Source organism: Rattus norvegicus, chromosome 9 (assembly GCF_036323735.1).
Source record: "Rattus norvegicus strain BN/NHsdMcwi chromosome 9, GRCr8, whole genome shotgun sequence".
Taxonomy (NCBI): Eukaryota; Metazoa; Chordata; class Mammalia; order Rodentia; family Muridae; genus Rattus; species Rattus norvegicus.
The window spans coordinates 24,956,778-24,971,723 of record NC_086027.1 but is presented as its reverse complement, the minus strand read 5'-3'; positions in this window follow the sequence as shown (position 1 = coordinate 24,971,723).

The window sequence follows — 14,946 nt, the reverse complement described above, 5'->3', positions numbered from 1 at the left end:
AAAATTCATAGTAGAATGGATATATGATAACAAGTTATACACCATGCCACTCAGGACAGGAATACGGAGAGTCATTAAGGGGTAATAATATTGTACTTTGCCGATCAAAGATGAACTAAAATTTTATGAATTGTTACAATTACAGTTATGGAAGGGCATCGATGCATGGCTCACATCCTTCCCCTCTGCCTGTGTTTTCTTTATTCTTCCACATCCTTTCACACACAAAAATAAGATGTTCATGACTGCTATGATATTAGTCGATACGTTCAATGCCATTTCAGTAAGATCCTACCAAGGTTTTCAGTGGACCTTTACAGACTGTTTTTAAATTTTACACACAAGGCATAAATTTCCAAGAATAAATAACGAAGAATCTTCTTAAAGTTATGGTAATTAGGAAATATCTCATGGCCAAAAGAAAGACATCAGGGATTGGAATGGAATAGAATGTCAAAAGAAATTCGTGTCTATGTGGAGCTTTGTTACACAGGAGGGATCAAAAGTGCTATAGGGAAACTTTGCTCCCTTTAATAATGTTAAAACATGTTTTCAGAAAATATAAACTCTAGAACAATGGCTGTCAACTTTACTAATGCTGAGACCTTCTAATACAGTTCTTTGTCTTGTGGTTACTCCCAACCATGAAGCTCCTTCATTGCTCCGTCATAAGCACAATTTTGCTATGGTTATAGATCATAATATAAAAATCTGATATACAGGATATCTGATATGCAACCCCTAAGACAGGGTCATTCAGGGTACCTAAAGGAGACTTGAAAAACGGGTTGAGAATCAGTGCTCAAGATAAAGGTAGAGATTTGCAAAACTCAGAGCTTGAGGTGGGGTAAAGTTGCTTAAATAAGGGAAAACTTTGAAATTATAATGAAAAGTTAATTTAGCTATATCAAAATTTAACCTGCCCCTCTTCCTCCACCTCTTCTCCTCTTTTTGAGACATAGCCTCATGTAGCCCAGGCTGTCTTGCTATGTAGTCAAGGATGACCTTTAGGTTCCAGGGAGAACCAGGATAATAAACTATCATCATCGTTGGGGCTGGGGATTTAGCTCAGTGGTAGAGCGCTTACCTAGGAAGCGCAAGGCCCTGGGTTCGGTCCCCAGCTCCGAAAAAAAGAACCAAAAAAAAAAAAAAAAAACTATCATCATCGCATCCAGCCCAGTCTTGTCAATGTGATGACAGGACACGAGGCTTCAAGTAAAGGTGTCATTGGTTATGTTTAATCCTGATGGTAGATACTGCTTTTAAAACATTGATTCTGAGGGCAAATATCTAACATAATTAAAAAACGAGCAAAGGCATCCACACTGTATATAACTGAATAAAAGGAAGGATTCAGGAAAGCTGCAGAATTCCCACATGTCTTTTATGAGCTCTATTGCAATGGTTAATTGGTTACCAGTTCCTTGCCATGGCAGCCATTCCCCACCACTCTTCTGTGTCTAGAGAGTGCTGTAGGGAGTCACAAGTGGCTTTATGGTTTTGCAGTAAAATGCAAACTCTTGAGGGCAAAGTTCTTGCTTTATTCTGTGTGCCCTAGCAACGGATATACTGTAAACAATGAGTTATTCTGTTACACGAAAAGAGATCAGATTACTGTTTTCTCTAGTGTGGTTGGACAGATGGACGCCCACTGATGATACAGGTGAAGTAAGAAGAAAAGAGGCAGGCAGGAGATGACGAACCCTTCCCTGCTATGGGCCGGCGCTCTCCTATCCCATCAAAGCCGAGCCAGGCTCTCCAGGCTGTACTGGGAATCTTGTAGGACCTCTTCCTCCACTTGATCCTGGCGTGCCTCACGTTCCGCTTTCAAGTTCCAGCTCAGTAGTTCTGGTAGCTATTCTTATTGCGATCTGCTCAGTAATGGGAGCTCAAATATATGAAGAAAAAAAAAACTCACCAACTTAAAAGAAAATGTTTACACATCTGTATGTGAGTGTGTCTCTGTGAGTACAGGGGCCCCCCAAGGTCAGAAGAAAGTGTCCGATGCTGGAGCTGGAATTACCAGCCTGAATCTCACTTAGAAGAGGGAATTAAATTGTTGTAGGAGGTAGATGGGGGGATGAGCTTGGTGGGAGAGGGGATGGACAGGGGAATTGGTGGGGTCAGAATAAGGTGTGGGAAGAGAGAGGGGAGATGGTCAGATGGGCATCTGCAGCTGGTGGAGGTGTGGGTATGGGGACATTTCTCATACATATGCCAGAGACCTGGGGTAGAGGAGGCTCCCAGGAATCAATGGGCATGACCTTGGTTGAAACCCAGACTCATAGCAGTGGGAATGTGGGACCTGAATATGCCACCTCCTGTAGTCAGGCAGGAAGCCCAGTGGAGCAATAGGGACATCAACCCACCCACAAAACTTCCAACCCCAAATTTGTCCTGCCTACAAGAAATGCAGGGATGAGGGATGGAACAGAGAATGAGGGGATGGCCAAGCAATAACTGGCCTAACTAGAGCTTCTGCTCATTGGTTGGGTGCACATATCTGCATCTGAATCTTTCAGCTGCTTGTTGGATATATTGGAGGGCAGTCATGGTAGGTCCCTTTTGTGAGCACTCCATAGCCTCAGTAATTAGGGCCTCATCTTGAGCTAGATCCCACTTTGGGCCTGTCACTGAACCTTCTTTTCTTCATGCTTTTCTCCATTTCCATCCCTGCAGTTTTTTTAGACAGAAAGAATTATGGGTCAGAGTTTGACTATGGGATAGCAACCCCATCTCTCACATGATGCCCTGTCTTTTGGTTGGAGGTGGGTTCTCCGAATTCCATCTCCTCACTGTATGGCATTTGATCTAGGGTCCCTTCCTTTGAGTCTTGAGAGTCTCTCACCTCCCAGGTCTCTGGTACATTCTGGAGGGTCCTCCCAACCTCAAACTTCCTAAGGTCGCCTGTTTTCATTCATTCTGTTGGCCCTAAGGGCTTCAGTCCTTTTCCCCCACCTAATGACATATCTTGCCCCCGCAATCCCTTTCCCCCACAGGTTCTTCCTCCCTCCTCCCCTTTGTGGTTGCTTTCTTCACCCTCCCAAGTGGGACTGAGGTGTCCTCACTTGGGCCCTTCAGCTTGTTGACCTTTTTGAGTTCTGTGGATTGTATCTTGGGTATTCTGGTTTTGTTTATTTGTTTATTCAATTTTGGCTAATATCCACTTATTAGTGAGTACATACCATGCAGGTCCTTTTGGGTCTGAGTTACCTCCCTCAGGATGATACTTTCTAATTTCATCCATTTGCCTGCAAAACTCAGGATGTCCTCATTCTCCATTGCTGAGTAGTATTCCATTGTGTAAATGAACCACATTTTCTGTATCCATTCTTTTGTCATGGGGTATATGGGTTCTTTTCAGCTTCTGGCTATCACATACAAGGTCACTATGAACATAGTGGAACATGTGCCCCTGTGGCATGGTGAATTGTCTTTTGGCTATATGTCCTAGAGTGGTATAGCTGGGTCTTCAGGTAGATCTATTTCCAATTTTCTGATAAACCTCCAAATTGATTTCCAAAGTGGTTGCACCAGTTTGCAATCCCACCAGCAATGGAGGAATATTCCTCTTTTTCCATATCCTCACCAACATGTGTTGTCACCTGAGGTTTTGATTTTAGCCATTCTGACTGGTGTGAGGTAGAATCTCGGAATCATTTTGATTTGCATTTCTCTGATCAGTAAGGACTTTGAACATTTCTTTAGGTGCTTCTCAGCCATTCAAGATTTCTCTTTTGTGAGTTCTTGGTTTAGTTCTATACCCCATCTTTTGATTGGGTTGTTTGGTTTTTAGGAAGCTAACCACCAAAAAACCAAACAGCCTAAGTATCTTAAAACTTCAGAAGTGAGTGGTTCACACCCCAGAGAGGCTTTCTCAGCATGAGAACAATATCTCTGGTTCTTAATATCTGCTAAATCCTCCCCTCCTCCTCCCCTTAAGGGAGTAGAGGCTGCTATAGACTTTTGATTTTCTCATCAGAAAATAACCTGGGGGGACATTATCCAATAATGACTGGCAGAATTCTTTTGTTGATAAAAATTTTATAGAGTCCTGCTCACAACATCTAGCTTGTAGAATCACAGGATGGCTATTAAGAAATCAGATTCTCAATTCTCATCCTTTGACTTGAATCAGATCTCCCAAATCCAGGCTCAAAAACCCAAACTTGTAAACTGGTATGACCACTCTGGAAATCAATTTGGAGTTTCCTCAGAAATTTGGAAATAGATGTACCTGAAGACCCAGCTATACCACTCTTGGCAATATATCCAAAAGATGCCCCACCATGCCACAGGGGCACATGCTCCACTATGTTCGTAGCAATCTTATTTATGATAGCCAGAAGATGGAAACAACTCAGATGTCCCACAACAGAGGGATTGATATAGAAAATGTGGTTCTTAGCGGAATACTACTAAGATATTAAGGACAGTGACATCCTGAGTTTTGCAGGCAAATGGATGGAACTAGAAAATATTATCCTGAGTGAGGTAACTCAGAACCAAAAGGACATGCACAGGATATACTCACTAAGAAATAGATATTAGCCAAAGGGGAAAAAAGTACAGAATACCCACAGGATTCAAAAAGGTCAATAAACTGAAGGGCCCAAGTGTGGATACCTCAGTTCCACTTGGGAAGGTGAAGAAAGCAACCACAAATGGGTAGGGACAGGGGAGGAAAAGGGGATGGGGGGGCGTGGAAGAGGGGAAAATAATCTGGTATTGGGTGGGGAAAAGGACTGAAGCCCTGAAGGCCAGCAGAAAGAATGAAAACAGGCGACCTTAGGAAGTATGAGGTTGGAGAACCCTCCAGAATGTACCAGAGACCTGGGGAGTGAGAGACTCTCAGGACTCAAAGGGGGCACTCTAGATGAAATATCCTACTGTGGGGAGAGGGAACTTACTGAACCCACCTCCAGCCAAAAGACAGGGCATCAAGTGAAGGATGGGCTTGTTATCCCACAGCCAAAGCTATGACCCATAATCCTTCCTGTCTGAAAGAACTGCAGAGATGGAAATGGAAAAAGAACCTGAGGAAAAGGAGGTTCAGTGACAGGCCCAAAGTGGGATCCAGCTCAAGGAGAGGCCCCAAGGCCTGACACCATTACTGAGGCTATGGAGCGCTGAGAAAAAATGAGACTATCATGACTGCCCTCCGAAAGACCCAACCAGCAGCTAAAAGACTCAGAGGCAGAAATTTGCACCAGCCAATGAACAGAAACTTCTGATCCCCTGGCTGAATCAGGGAAAAGCTGGAGGAAGTCAAGGAGGAGGGTAACCCTGTAGGAGGACCAGCAGTCTCAATTAGCCTGAATCCCCCAGATCTCTCAGACGCTGGATCAACAATCAGGCAGCATACACCAGCTGATATGAGGCCCCCAACACATACACAGCAGAGGACTCCCGGGTTTGAGTTCAATCAGAGAAGATGCACCAAACCCTCAAGAGACTGGAGGCTCCAGGAAGTTTAGAGGTCTGGTGGTGTGGGTGGGGTGGGGACATCTTTGTGGAGATGCAGGAGGGGTATGGATTGTGGAAAAGTTGGAGGAAGGACCAGGAGGGGAATAAAATCTGAGGTATAAAAAAAAAAAAGATGCTTAAGGTGGATCTGGTATGGACCCTCCATTCCCTTTCACCCAACTCATTGAATTGCTAGTTCATACTCTGCCTGCTGGGAGAAACTGTTTCTCACCCAGCACTGAGGCAGAGCCCTGGTGTGCTATCCCCCTTGCTCAATGTAGGCGTCAGGTAGAATTATTTTCAGGTTTTTACGTCAATGGAACACAAAGAACATAGTTTCCCATTCCTTCTAGGTGTGGAGAGAAACCAGTCATATAGCTTCTTCATGTTTTCACCAATCATCTTCATACATGGTGAAATGGACACACTTGTACACGGTGAAATGGACATGTTTGTACCTGGTGAAATGGACATGTTTGTACATAGTGAAATGGACATATAGAAGCCACTTTGCACTGATTGCTAAATATTGTCACCAAGATAACTAAGTAGCACAGCCTGGCATCTCTGCCTTTAGGCTAGATCTGTCTCCTTGCTTTGGGTCACCTGCTTCCCTGTGCAAGCCAGCATGTTATTATTCAAAGAGTGCCTGCCTACCTAACTTCTCTCAGCACTTTTCAAGGCTAAATAAAGTCTCAGAGCTATGCCACTGCTCTAACCCTGTACTCACACTGAATTCAAGGAGAGCACCAACTAGGACAGACACACACCCACTCATCCCCCCACACCACCCCCCCCCACACTGAGCAATCTTTCTGACCCCTTCACTTGATTATTTTAATTAGCATATTGGGATAGATGTAGAAGTTAGGTCCAAGTTCTTTCTCCCCTCCCCATGCCTCCTAGAAATAAGACTCAGACTCATAATAAATATATATTTACAAATACCTTGGCTATATAGCTAGGCTCTTCTTTACTAGATCATAACTCAAGCTAGTCCATTTTTTTAAACCTTCAATCTGATACATAGCTCAGGTATCATGCATCTGTCTCCACAAATCTTCCTTCCTAGGAGAATTTCCTGCCTGGCTCCATCCCAAAATTCTCTGTCTCCTGGATGTCCCACCTTCTATTCTCCCCTTTCCTGTAAGCCATTGTTTTTTAATTGACAGGGCATACACCCGTACAATACACAAGATGTTCTCTCTAAACTTCCCACTTTTAAGTCAATAAAGGGCTCCTTTTCTTTCAAATATGATTAAAGTTGATTGTACCATAGATGGAGTCTGAGACCGTCCTGTTGCTAGTACCACTGTACTGGCTTTTGTCCTAAAGGCTTGAGTTAGTTTTGGACTTTGTGGAATATTTAAACGTAAGTCATTTAGCTTTGATCTGCACAGTCATAAAGACTGGGCCAGGGGTCCCAATTGAACTGGGTTGTCTGGAAAGAAGTGTTTAACTAAACACATGGAGATGAGTGAAGAAAGACACAACTGGGCCAGGCTTTTCTCAGAAATGTGGTTCTGAAAGAGAGAGAGAAGATTCTGTTTGTCTGTTACCTCAGAAGGGAGGGCACAGGAAACAAGCTCAGATGCAAAAGGGACATTTAATTACTCTGTATAAAGTCCATTCCTGGTCGTCCGAGGATTCTTGGATTCTGAAGCATTTTAAGGAGGGGAAGCCAGGGTTAGTCAATGAAGTATTCTCAAGGCCCAAACACTGATGAAATCCCTCTGCGGAAGATGGTGTTGGACAAAGATTGGGTGGGGTATAGTTCAGAGAGGTTTTTTCTTTTGTGCCTGTGTCCTGGGAAAAGTTATTTAGCTTTGAAGTCTTAAATGAAAGAAAGATGACAGCTACGTCACACACATAACTGGGTCCAGAGAACGGGGAGGTTCAGGCTTCTCAGAAAACAAAGGGGATTGGGAATCTCATTTCCCTCAGAAAGAATATCACAAAGCTGGTTTGGGGACAGCTGATTCTCTTGTGAAAGTGGAAAAGGGCTCCATTCCCAGCAATCCCACCATCTGCACCACTGGCACTGATACAAGTTCAAGTAATAAGAAGAAGGTGATGGGAGGTCCTGGGCAGGAGCCATGTTGGAAATTCACTCGGGTAATTGGTCCCAGCTAGTAAATGAGCAAAGGAGACATCCTGAGTTATAGCCCCAGGCTCAGTGCAAGTGTTTAGTTTAGCACATCATCTAAGGATCTGGGGTGGAGGACAGTAGGGCTAACTGCTTTCTAAGACACCAGCACAGCCCACACTAATGAGGACAGTTTTGTGCAATCGTGTAAGTATCAGCCACTAATGCCTGTGTGTGAACGAATGGGCTGAATGGATTTACAAATCAAGCAAGGAAGAAAAGTAGTCATGCCTTGGTGTTTCAGTTGAATTTCTGGGAATAGCTGATCACCAGCCACTTGTAAAGTTGCTCACCCTGAATGTCTTCTTGTTGGTGACTTAGGAGGTACCTATTATATGACAGGTTCGTTCTTTCTTTCTTTCTTTCTTTCTTTCTTTCTTTCTTTCTTTCTTTCTTTCTCTCTTTCTTTTTTCTTTATTTCTTTCTTTCCTTCTTTCTTTTTTCTTTCTTTCTTTCTTTCTTTTTTCTTTCTTTCTTCCTTCCTTCCTTTCTTTCTTTCTTTCCTCCTCCCTCCCTCCCTCCCTCCCTCCCTTCCTTCCTTCCTTCCTTCCTTCCTTCCTTCCTTCCTTCCTTCCTTCCTTCCTTTACTGTAGACAGAGTTTAACTGTGCCACTTAGCTAGCCCAAAACTCACTATATAGATCAGGCTGGCCTCAAACTCACAGAGCTCTACCTGTCTCTGCCTCCCAAGTGAAAGGCATGCTACACACACACACACACACACACACACACACACACACACACACACCCTTGTATGATGGAATCCTCGCAATTACTTTATACGAACTGTCTTGCTTGATCTTCCTAACAGTCACATAAAGCAAGAATTGCTTCTCCCCTTTGATGAAAGCCCCAAGATTCAACAGTATAGTGCTCAGCACCTAAAAATAAAAATCTAAATAAAGACGGGTAAGTATTTAACAGACAGACCGAGTCACATAGCACGGGCCAGCCTCAAACTCCATAACTTGTCAAGGATTACATTGAACTTCTGACCCCTCTGTCTCTGTTTCCTGCATGGTAAGACTACAGAAGTGTGCTTCCGTGCTTGCTGGATGCTGGAACTCAGGCTCTTGTCTTCAATAAACATGCACCCTACCCACCAAGCTACATCCTTCCCCCTAAATAAGGAATTATTTACGATGGGTTTTTCTCTCTATTGGTTGAACTAGTTGGGCCCTTGAGCTTCTCAAACCCATTATTTATTCATGTGTTCATCCATAAAAATATGTCATCACATAATTCCTCTGTGCCAGCTTTAATATCAGAGACAAGGAATCCACCATGAAACGGTATTTTCTCAAGGAGCTCAGACACTGGTGAATGTTTAGCATACTAAAGAGCACAGACTAGTATAAAAGTAAACCATCAGGTAGTAAATGGTGAAGTGTGATATATTGTATAACCACAGGCTTTTCCACTTATGTCCCGGTTCCTGAAGTAGTGACCCTAAGACTTAATCATGTATGAATAAATGCCTGGGCCATAAGTTTTGGTTTGTTCTCTGACTAGTTCATAACTTAACTAACTTGTTTACTCTATTCTATGAATGGCATGTGGCTGTCATTCTCAGTTTCATGTGTCTGTCTCCTCAGAGTTTGAGGCAAATCTCCTCCCATGTCTAACTCTATCCCAGAGTTCCTCTCCCCTACTGGAACTCCCACCTCCTATTTCGCACCTCAGCTAACAGGCCATGAGCGTTTTATTGACAGGGAATGCTTCCATCCAATACACAAGAGATTCTCCCTACCATCTGTGGTAGCACGCACAGCAGAGCACAGACCTACAAGATACTGTGGACCCGGTGAGATGTGGTCTGCCATTCTTAGGAAGTGAAGAGGATTTTAAATACCCACATTGTCCTGTTCTGGGTGACATGTAGACATGCCACTTGGTCATTCTTTCTCTGAAGATTGCCTTATTCCGATTGTCAGAGGCCTCAAGTGAATTCAATTCTATGGGTTTCATAACATTTTGTTGTTGATTTTCTTCTAAAAATGAGCAGCCTCTGCATCGGAGCCAAGCCTTGGGTCCCAGGTCAGCATGCTTTAAGGAAAACTCACCCATCCATTCCAACTAGCTGAGCAGATGGAAATAATGTCTTTTGAAGATTTATGCCAGTAACCACACATCCCTAAATAATTATTAAGGCCCTGTCCTCTCTGTGGCTGGGCACTGAGGGCAAGCCACAAAGTAGTCATGGAACAAAATGAGCTATTAACAGCTGCTAGGTCTGTGTTTAGAAAGAGCTACTTGTTTGTCATCCAGCAACTTAGGTCCTCTGTGATAGCTGTTTTCCCCCAAAGAAGCAAAAAATGTGATTTCTTAATTCTTTACTCAATGCTTCACCATGATTGTTTTGTATTTGATTCTACTTAACCTAGAGTTCAATTCACCACTAATTTTAACCCATCCACACAAAGAAGGAACATGCCGTTATAGATAACTCCCCTTGCCACAGTAACCACAACTATGGTTACTGTGTGCACTTTTGTCCACACTAACTATTGAGGAGTAAAAACCAAGAAGATCGCTGCCCATTCTTTTTCTCAAAACCTTCAAATCTGTTTATTTTCCCCTCCTGATAATTCAGCTTCTTTCTTTTTGCTGGGAAGGGAAAAAGATATATCTAACAATGTTCATTATGGAATATTTTTAATCTTAGAAAATATTTAAAATATTTTTTAAGTTACTACAATGGGTAGTGGTCAATGCAGAGACTCATAACTATTCAAAAGTTAAGATTAAGTGACTGAGAATGCTCATCCATAGAGCTCAGAGAACTGACAAGGCTCAGAGAACATCTTCAAAGAGGGTTAGAAAGACTGTAAGAGCCAGGGATGGGTTGGAGTGCTGTGAAATGCTGTCTTCTGGACATGACATGGCTGTTGCACACAAGAACTCATGATGTACTGTGGTTCCCTGCACAAGATCTAGCCAGTCAAAAGTCTAGCATGGAGAAGTGAGAAGCTACCAAGGAAACTCCACCTCCTACTGTAGGCCTAGATTTTTAAAACCCTTCTTTAATAAGGGTTCTCAAATGCTTCAACCCCACTTCTAGTCCACAATCCACAGGTAGAGAAGAAAAGATGGTAAATAGGACAAGGGACTATGGACCTGAAGTATTTCTTTGAGGTAATTCCAATCTCTGTTGTTAGAATGCAAATAGTCCAGTTCAAAAGTGTCACCAAACACAAATCAGCAGCAACTTCACAATCCAGCAGAAACAGCCAGGTCTCCAGCAAATCAGCTTCAGTGGGAGTGACTAGAACCAGTCAGAATGCCAGAAAAAATGTTCTTCGCCATGCCTCTCTTAACAAAGTAAAGATCAGCAAAGACGAGACAGCAATGAAGCATTGCACAGCTAGCAATGCAAGCAAGCCATCACTGTCTGTTAGGTCATATTTATACACCATTCAAACGTTATGGGTCTGCTTCAGCAAATCATCACATAAGCCAGCTTCAGCAAAGCTTTACATGACATAACCTGAACATTTCACTTCACTTACTGAGGCTATACTGCCAGTTGTAAACATAACTTTTATCCATCAGATGTCATTGTCACCTTGGAGGCTTACTGCATTCACCTTTTGAAGTTCTTTCTAAACTTTGGCTGTCTGATTCAACTCAGCTGTTCTGGCCAAAACTCCTCTCCAAGCTGACTGATTCAGTTTGGCTTCTCTCAGCTTCTCACTGAATTGTTCTGCTTTGCCTCAAACTAACTCTGATAATTCTTTTAATCTTCTGGCTCCTTCTTATTCTCTGGCTTCAGCTGCCTCTGCTGCCTTGCACTGAACTGAACAAACTCAACTCCCACTGTACTACACTGCCTCATTCTGTGCTCTTAAGTTCTTCCTCTGTTTCCTGTCTGTTCTTGTAAGAGATGAGCATACCTTATCTCTGACTTATTCATCAAATCTTTCTCTGATTAATCACTTTATCTGCTACTCAATTACACATCACTTTCAAACATGGCTGCTTCCTTCTACAAACTAACGTTACCTTTATTGTTTGAGATTACAGATATGTACTAAGGCCGTGTATATATTCCAGCCAGAGTGATTAAAAGTGTATCATTTCAGTTGAATCACACAGACCTACGGGTCTTCGGATGTGACCTCTTGCCAGTGCAGCCATGTTGCTACATTAAAATTCCTCTCTAGCCACTGATGATCTGCTGGGGGAGGGAATGCCACTTCTCTGTATTAGGAGTGGCCACTGATGGTTGTCCATGCTCCCGTGAATAATACCCATGTGTATACAGACAGCTCTAACTGGACCCTTTAAATTTAAAAAAAAAATGAAAATAAACAGGAATGAAGTTGTGGGGGTGATGTGTTGGGACAATTGAAGTGGAATGTGAAGGGTGTAAATGTTATACAAGCATGACATATGCCACAGGCATGCATGATATTTTCCTACAGTAAACACAAGCCTTAGACTGTAAAAGCTGGGATGACATTGACAGTCGATCCAGTTTTAAACCATTTTTGCATGCATATTTTGTGATAATATAAATGTGAGTCCATTTAAACTTGCTCTTGTGTGCAGGGCTTTGGGGGAGTTGCAGAGATGAGGTCTCATCCGTTTTCCTAAATGATCCCTTTTGTGGGAATGCATCAGTGTTCAACTCTGACCAACAAACCGTGGGCTCCACAGAGCTCTGCCAAAGACGCTGTCCTTGAATGTCTCAACTTCGAAAACCAAAGCAAAGCAAAGCAAAGCAAAGCAAAGCAAAGCAAACCAGATCAAACCAGACAGACAGAAAACAAATACGTAACTTTCTCTATTTTTGCAACTCAGAGATACTGAATGCTGAAAACTCGAAAGCAAAGTGAGAAAATGCTCACTTTATTCAAACCCCCACTGTTAGAATTCATATGCATGGCCAAGACAGGTTCTCCTCTCTATTCACTCAAGGTGGGGTTGGGGGAGCCTGCATTGCATTAGGCTTATAGCCTAGCTTGCAAATGTTCTCCCGTGTTGATTTTCTTAGTCATCAGGCTTTGCCTTGATTAGCAATAATTTCCCCAAATGCATCTGCAGAACTTATCTAACTGAGCCTGTGCTAGGCATATTCAGGTCATCCCCATATGATCTTGTTTCTTATAGGCAATGCCACCAAGAACCTTGCATTTGTAATCTTAGGCTCCACAGCATAGTCCCTTAGAACAAAGAACCTAAAGGTTTTTTGGTTTTTTTTTCGTTTATTTTGTTTTTGTTTTGTTTTTTTGTTTAACCTGTAACAGAAGATCCCTAATCTCCTCGCCCACCAAAAGCATCTCATAGGAACTTCCTTTTGCCTGAGACCTTCAGAGTCCAGGAGGTCCAGGGACACAATGCATCAGTACAGTGGTTTGGGGGCTCGAACAAGAAGACAAGCAGTATGAAAGAGGGGATGTGGCTGCTATTTTATCATAGAAAGCAATTTAACAGGCTTCCTCCTTGTCTACACTACAGAGGGGAAATGTGGGAGAGTCCAACGATTTACCCAAGGCCACAAAAAAGCCACAGGCAGCATCTGAATTCAAGTCCAGCTGATGTCACAGCCCAAATTGCACCTGTTTTGGCCTCCCGACTAAAAGCTGGTGAGACATTAAACACTCTATGGATTCTTCAAGACCCTAACACCTATCATTTATCCTTAAAAAAAAAAAGATTGCCTCATGTTCCAGTATCTTCTCTCTTTTGTTGGTACACCTCCTAAAGTTTCTAATGTAACTAGAAGGAACAATATTTTAAGCCAGGGTATCTGATTCGTAATCACCCTTTGTGTTGGTTTCAATATGCTTGAGCTAGGGTGTGGTACCATTGGGAGGTGTGGCCTTGCTAGAGTAGGTATGGCCTTGTTGAAGGAAGTGTGTCACTATGGTGGTGGACTTTTAGACCACTCTCCTAAATATGTGGGAGCCAGTCGTCTCCTGTTTGCCTTTGGAACAAGATGTAGAACTCTCAGCTCCTCTCGCACCATGCCTGCCTGGATGCTGCCATGTTCCCACCTTGATGATAATGGACTGAACCTCTGAACCTATAAGCCAGCCCCAAATAAATGTCCTTTATAAGACTTGCCTTGGTCTTGGTGTCTGTTCACAGCAGTAAAACCCTAACTATGACACCCTTCGTGCCCTCACCAGAGATACAATTCACCTAAGCTTTTTGGAACAGTATGGTTTCTCATAAGGCAGACCACAGAAGGAAACAGGCCAGGCATACCCAGTTGTTCACCAGTAAAGTTGTATGATCAATAATGGTCAGACAAGGAAGCCAGAATCCATAGTTAATAAAAATTGAAATCAAGTAGAATTACCATATTCTGTCATGATTATATTACTGAGTATTAGAGAAACTTACATTTAGTTATGCATTTACGTGTTTGTTTCTTTGTGTGTTTACATAAGTGTATGAATGTGGCTGTGTATGTCATGGTATGTGCGGAAGCCAGAGGAACAGACAGCCAATGGGAGTCAGTTCTTTCTTTCTACCCTGTAGATTCTGGGGATTGAACTCGGGGAATCATGCTTGTTGACAAGTACCTACCTATACCCACAGAGACATCTCTCCAGCCCATGAATATTGTATTATAAACATTTTTAAACGGACAAAAATATAATAAAGACTCCATTTCAACATATCACTTACTGATTCAAGCCTGCCCTTGTTTTTCTATCTCCTACCTCAACTGCTCACTGAATTGTCTGAAACCAGAAACAAGAACCATCTTTCTCTTCATTCTGAAGCTTCACCCTTACACTTAATTCAATTCTCTAAGGTCTCAGGCAGAGCCGGCTTTTTGACATTGTAACTTGACACCATCATTTACAAAGTGCACACTTTGAAACTGCACAATCAAGTGACCAAAATAAACCTCATTGGGTTCTGGGTGAGTCTATGAGTTTGTGTTGGGTCACATCCATAGCTACACTGGGCTGTAGATTACACACATCTTCAACTATCTGCTTAACACCCTCCCATAGCCCCTACCTCATTTCCATGGGTACTGTCTGTTCTGCTGGCTCTGAATCAAACTTCCACCAGTTCATTTAAGACGGAGAAACCTCAAGCTTGTCAGAAGTAAGGTATTATAGGAGTTTTTGTAACAGCAGCACTAGATGTGTGTGTGTGTGTGTGTGTGCGCGCGCGCGCGCGCATGTGTGTGTTTCTCTTAACGTATCTCTTTGTGGTGTTACAGGCAGTCAGCCTATTAAATCTGGCTTTGTGAATGGATTCTGTTCTAAAGCAAACACGGTATTTCAATAAGTTACAGTGACAATGTGAGGACAATCAGTTTTCCAAACCTTTGAAATGGTAACACTCACAGTGTTACTTTCAGATCCT